Source organism: Pteropus medius, unplaced genomic scaffold, assembly GCF_902729225.1.
Source record: "Pteropus medius unplaced genomic scaffold, Ma_sr-lr_union100, whole genome shotgun sequence".
Taxonomy (NCBI): Eukaryota; Metazoa; Chordata; class Mammalia; order Chiroptera; family Pteropodidae; genus Pteropus; species Pteropus medius.
Genome location: NW_024341894.1, coordinates 2405269 through 2411512, shown reverse-complemented (window position 1 = coordinate 2411512; position 6244 = coordinate 2405269).

The following is a 6244-nucleotide window of genomic DNA, read 5'->3' as shown; positions in this document are numbered from 1 at the left end:
CCAGTGTACATGTATAGTGGTTTCAGAATTGTTAACCCTCACCCCCAGGGGCAAGAACTTGTCAACTAAAGTGCTTATGTGCCATTCCTTTTGCCTTTAGTTTTACAGACACGACTAATTTCCAAAATTATTTAGGGCAGCACCTTTTTCTCCCACCACCCCTTTCAGTGAGTTTGTTCCATACCTGTGTGCAAAGTTCCTTTTTTCCTATTAGGCAGGTTTCAGCCCATATAGAGTCAGCCTCGATCAGTCTCTTTTTTCTCTTGACCTTCCTTCCTTTTTCCTATCCTTCTTCCTTCTTCTCGAAACCCTGATTTCATCTTCTCCCCTTCACCTGGTTTGGCCAAGAATACACGTTCAGTCTCTATCCTGAAGGAGCAAAGATGATTTCTTACAATGAGGGGGTGTTGCTTCACAGAATTGTGCTGGATGAGATCTGGGGTCCCCGTTTCTCTAGAGGAGAGAAACTGTGAAACAAGAAAACTTTTCTCTTTCTAGTGCTCTTGGCTTCTCATAGCATTATTCAGTATGTTATTATGCTAACATAACTGCCATCCACCAGGGGGATGGAAAGGAAGAAAGGGGGTGATGGGGTCAGAGAGCACCCACTGGTGGATGGATGACTGTGAAGACAGTCCGCAAGGCTGGATGAGACTCAGTCATGCCACAACCATGTCATGGTTCTACAGGACATAGATTTTCCAAAAATCCAATCATTCATGGAAACAAAATTTTATTTTCCTTTAAAAATTATGTTCTTCAAAAGTCTCTATTACGTTTATTTAAAAATAATCATCAGAGTATTGGAATAATTTGAAAAATCAGCTATTCCTCCCCAAAAAGATCTAAATAACATTCTTATAGTTATAATAATCCCTGTGGTTCTGGGGTGGGGTGGGGGGTCTAAAGTTTGAAGTGACAGTTCTGTCCCTGGGGAGGAAGGGAGAGCCTGACAGCTGATCACTTCTTGCCTTTGATAAGCACCTTTCTTATTCTAATTACACCTTTCCCTAAAGTAACTTTTCCAGCACTCCCGCCTCATCTCACCCCTTACATCCCTGTTTAAAAGGAGACTGACTATTCAGACAGCTTGCAAACAATGAAGCTTTGGGGTGATTTAATTGCGAAAGGAGACCTGTAGAGGGTCTTATCTGGGGTGAGCGTCTCAAGCGTCCAAGATTATCTCCCTGTCACCTTGTGACCCATCTCCTTCATGCCACCTTTTAATTTTGGTAGCAATTATGGCGTATATGGATAATGCCCATTAGCATATTCATGGTCATCGCTTCATATTTATTGTCCGCACAACTCATTAATCTTCATCTACTTTGTGTCCTTGACAGCTCAATCTATTTTGCAATCTCTGGAAAGCAGCCATAGCCCCCAAAGCCTTTGTTTTCCTGTAAATAAACTGTGTTGGGGACCAGAGGACAATGGTGCATCCCGTGGTGATTGACACCAGCCACTGCTACTAATCAGGACAGGACTTCATTGCCAGCTGAGTCGAGTGCATTATGAGGCTATTGTTCCAACGCTACCAGGGCAAGAACACACACAGCCAGTCACCTTCGCAAGATGGGTTGATTGTTCTTCAAGATTGCACCGAGTTGCGTTATTATCCGTCCCAGACAACAAGGCATCTCACCCAAACAGACGCATTTGCGGGAACGGCCGGTACACTGGCCAGATTTGAATTGCTAATGTGTAATCTGCCGGGCACAGATGTGCAATGAATGTTTGGATGTTGTTTTGCCCGTCAGTCCAGGAGGCTGCATTGATGAGGTGATGAGTATTCAGTGATGAGTCCTGGACGTTGGCCAACAGCAGAGTTTGAACACTTGCACTGACAACAATCAGATTACCCCTTAAAGTGCCTTTGCTGCAATTCAGTGGCATTTCTGTTACAGAGCCGGTTGGGTAGAAAGTACCTTTTTCTTTTCAGTGCATGAGATTTCTTGTTATGTTTTTCAGATTTGGGAAAGGTATAGAAATTGTCTTTGTTGTTCCCTTACCTGCCAGCTCGTAGGCTGTGAGTCACGTGGAGCTGACAACTTGGAATTTGCCATTTACTAGATATTTTCTTAAGCTCTTTGTGCCTCAGTTTTCTCATCTGTTAAAATGGGTTGAAAAAATTCTATCAACTGTAGTCAGGCGCTGTGAGGATCCAATGAGTTGATATACAAAGAATAAATACCATAAAAGTCTTTTTTTTCCTGAAGCATCTTTTACAGTTTATTTTCCCCAGAACATATTATAGGAAAAGCTGTCCTAGAAGGTGATAACACAACATTTGCAAAGCTTTGAAAGAAAAACATGGGATTCAAGAATTTTATATACAATCAAGCTATTTGTATGTAAAGGCAGTGGGGATTAATTATGCAAATGAATATGTTCTCTATGCAAAAAATGTTACTGTGTTACTCAAAGGTATGTTCCACCTGAAGGGAACAATGACTTAAAGTAGGAACTCTCGAATGGCAGGCAGATAAGAACTTGTTGGAAGAAGTGAGACCAGTTGATTGTATAAGTCTAAACAATTGCAGCAAATATCTTGTCTAAACTGACATCAAAAGATTAAAATATTTGAAAGAAATTATTTATATTGAAACATTGGGATAACAGCATACATCAGTGTAGATCAAAAGAATGCAGAGGGAAGAGAAAATGTTTTTTATTTTCTTAGGAAAAAAAGGAAAGTAGAAAGAATATATATCTATATATACAAAGGTATAATAAGAGAAACCCTAGTAGTCTTTAATAAAGACTTTATTAAAGTTGAATAAAAAATTAAGCACCAATACTCATAGATACGAGGAAAAAAGCCCCCCTAAATCCAAGATTTCTCTGCTTATTAGACAATCCCCTTCTCTCCCAAAAAGAGATATTCAAAACTAAAACCTGGGTAAAATGTGGTTATTCAAATGTGAACAGAAAGTCAGGTCTTGGAATATTAATATCAAGCAATGCAGAAAGATACAAGTCAAAGACTATTAAACTTGGATGTGGTTCCATAGTGTAGCAGTTAGCATGTCTGCTTTACACGCAGAAGGTCCTGGGTTTGTTCCCTAGTGGAGCTATAGTCCATGGTCTACTGCCATGCCACCCTGAACAAGGCTGATCCTGTCTGATCTTGAAAGCTAAGCAGGGTCCGGCCTGTTTAGTATTAGGATGGGAGACCACCTAGGGAGACCAGGTGCTGTAGGCATTAAAAAAAAAATAGTATTAAACTTCACAATTTCACTTCTTTTTCCCCAGTCCCGTGCACAAGGTAGGTCCTAAATAGATACTAGCAAGATTTACTATGGAAGTCGAAGCAATGAGCAAGAGGTATGTTGGAAATGATGGCTTGTTTGCTAGGATGTAAGTTTTTGGAAGATCTCCACTTTGAACCCCGGAGAAGACACCTACTTTATCTGCCCAACACACCTTTTTCCAGGAACTGCTTCCTCTTCCTTCCTCTCTGCATCCGAGGCTCTTTTCTCTCAGCTAATGATTCCTGATGCCCTGTGACCCTGAATCCTGGTCACAGTTGATGGGAGCCGTCCTCAGCCTGGGAAACCAGAGTACCTTGCCCCTTGGCTTGCTTTATTAATTTAAGGGAAGGCATCTGAATCTTCACTGCTGTCTTTTCAAACTCTGAAAAAGAGGGCCGATTCCTCGTTGGTGATGCAGATGGTACAATGGCAGTCTCAGCTGCAATTGTCCGTCATGTTTCCTGGCACAAGGAAGGAACTGATTTACAAAGAGTGACAGTGAATCTTATATAAGCAAACGCTGTTCTGGTGGGTTTTGAATTCCTGGTTCTGTTTGAACTGCAAGCCTAGCTACATTCCTGCACTTTTCCTGGGTCAGTTATACAACTTTTCCTTGAATGACGCTCTATCCCTGCGGCTTCCTAAAAATTTCTACTTTCTGTTGAACAGTTCTGTATTGGTTAGACGCCCAAGTCCAGCTTGCAACCAAGAGAGTTCTTACACAGTTACCTTGTTAAGATTTTAAATGGTGGTATATATGTCCTGGCATGTGATTCTGTATTTACTCTGTTGAAGTGTTAAATTTCCAAGCTCCACAATACAAAGGGAACGTACAATTTGGCTGAGAGAAAACTAGTAATTTAGTTTGAAAATAAATATCATCAGTTAGTGACCTTTTTAAATTGCTATTTTTTTTGACGTACTGCTAGGCAGTTTTGCAACATTTTCAAGTCTACCTTTTTCTGATTTTTTTTTTTTGTTCTTGCTTTTTAAATTTGCTTTTTAAATTTTTTTGACTATTTGCTTTTAGAATTTAAAGTCAATTATTTTTCCTGCAGGCTGCTTTAGTAGCAAAAGGTTGGAGCAATCTAAATATATAATAAGGGATTAATTAGAATAAATTATACATTCCAAATAAGGCAATAGTTGGAAACACAGATGTCTAAAACTATGTTGTTAAAACATAGGTGACCAATAGGATCATTTTATACTTTTATGTTCAACCTTTTTTTCCTATGAGAAAACCAGTTGCTGGGAGGTAAAAAACAAAACAAAACAAAACAAAACAAAACAAAAAAAACAAACAAAAAAACCCCCACAAGCAAACAGAGGAAAAATTTAATGCACATTGAATATTTGAGTAAAAGTCTTTGTTTAGATATATGTTTTCACTTATTTTAAGCAAAATACCTTGAAGTGGAATTGCCGGGTTGTATGGTAGATGTCATGTTTAACTTTATGAGAAACTATTAAACTGTGTTCCAAAGATGCTGTACCATTTTGGAATGTGAGAGGATTCCAGTTGCTCCACATTCTCATCAACGTTTTTACTCAGAGTCTTGAATTTTATGGGTGTGTGTACTGGTGTCTCATTGTGAGTTTAATTTCCATTTTCTTGATGACCAATGATGTTGAGCATCTTATCATGTGCTTACTGGCCATTCAGATATCTTCTGTGAAGTAGCCATTCAAATCCTTAGCCCATTAGAAAATTTGGATTGTTTGTCCTCTTACTATTGAGTTGTAAGAGTTCTTTACCTATGCTAGATGCAGATCATTATTACATATACTAATTATGAATATTTTCTCCTTGTCTGTGGCTCGTCTTTCTTTAAAAAAAAAAAAGTGTCCTTTGAGAAGTTTTTAGTTTTTGTGAAATTCAACTTACCATTTTTTTCTCCTTATGCTTTGTGCTTTTTGTATCTTTTCTAAGAAATCTTTGCCTACTCCAAGGTTGTGGAGATTTTCTTCTTCAAGTTGTTAGTCTATCTTTCATGTTTAGGTCTATGGTCTACCTCACATTCATTTTTGTGTATTGTGTGAGATAAAGGTGATGTTCATTATTATCAATACAGATATCCAGTTGTTCCAGCACCATTTCTTGAAAAGGCTATCTTTCCTCATTGAATTACCTTAGTAGTTTTGGCAATAATCAGTCGACCACATATGTGCAGATCTATTTTAGAACTCTATTCTGTTAGATTGATCTATTTGTCTGTCCTTATTTTAGTACCACCTGTCTCGACAGTTGGAAACCTCCTGAGTTAAGCAATGCACAAAGTGAGAGGGAAATACCCCTTGTTGGCGGTTGTTTACACCATCTATCTATTTCCCCATGAGGTGACTTTCCCTGGGGTAGGCAGACTTCCAATGCTACCCTTATTGAGGTGGCGACAGACTAGGGCAATTCATATAGGCTTGTGAAAGGCTACCTTCATCCCTACCCAATCAGCTTCACATCCTTTGTCTTATTCATATGCCGATTAAGTATCTTTTATGCACTCTCTTATTTGTCCATTCTTTACAAACACCCTGTGGAGTGGGCTACTTAAATCTGATTGTATTCATTTAACAGATAAGGAAACCCAGACTTTTAGAATCATCACCATCAGGATACCTTTTCAGTATTTGGAATTCTAGGTTAAGTAACACAAAAAAGCAAAGGGCAATCTGAGTTCATCATTTTAGCAGACTGTTCTAATTCTGCCTAGCAACTTCTTGTGAGTGTGTCAGGTCACAAAGGTAAGTCACGCCTGTGCTATTTTGTGCCCCTATAACCCCTCCTCCCCCCGCCCCCCACACACTGAGAGACTTCTAGACTATATTTGTCTCAAATGACATCAGTGGCTGGCCTAGTGATAGCGCTGCCTGCAAGATATTTCAGCATCTACTTGTGGTCATATTTCTGGGCTACAAGGCCAGGTCACCCTTATTGTGAGACCCGCCAAATCTCTAGTCCTCTTGACAAGGACAGAGTGCTGGCTCCAGCA